The sequence below is a fragment of the Trachymyrmex septentrionalis genome, unplaced genomic scaffold (assembly GCF_001594115.1).
Source record: "Trachymyrmex septentrionalis isolate Tsep2-gDNA-1 unplaced genomic scaffold, Tsep1.0 scaffold126, whole genome shotgun sequence".
NCBI classification, from domain to species: Eukaryota; Metazoa; Arthropoda; class Insecta; order Hymenoptera; family Formicidae; genus Trachymyrmex; species Trachymyrmex septentrionalis.
In genome coordinates this window covers 1431490-1432042 of record NW_017304395.1, presented here as the reverse complement: position 1 = coordinate 1432042, position 553 = coordinate 1431490, and positions in this window count along the sequence as shown.

The following is a 553-nucleotide window of genomic DNA, read 5'->3' as shown; positions in this document are numbered from 1 at the left end:
ATTTATTTGTATTTAAACTGAGTTCTTATTTATTTTTTATTTTTTATTATATATTTTCTTTAATTTTACTTTTCTTTATTTGTAATTCTTTTGATTGTATGACTTTTTCAAGAAATGTGTTGACCCTTTACCCTTTATTTATTGTTATTTATTCTCTATCTAACCTTCATAATTTCTGTCTTAAATTAAATATTGAATAAAAAATTAAATGAATAATGACAGTGCCAATAAGGAATATGGAATAAGTAAAAGGATATCATCAATGCAGTAAATACAGGGTGCGCCATCTGTTGCGATAGCATCTGAAAGTTGAATAAATTTTGATGTGGGCAAGTTTTTTTATATTTTTTTTTACACAAACTTTATTTATTCCTTTCTATTTTATTTCCATCATGTTTTGAATATAATATCCAACAAATGACCGCCTTTATGTTTGATGCAAAACAATGCCCTTTTTCGTGCATTTTGCATCACATTTTCCAGCGTCTCGGTGGTAATAAGCGATATTTCCCGGTGAATATTGGCTTTGAGTTGAGGTATGGTCTGCGGCTTG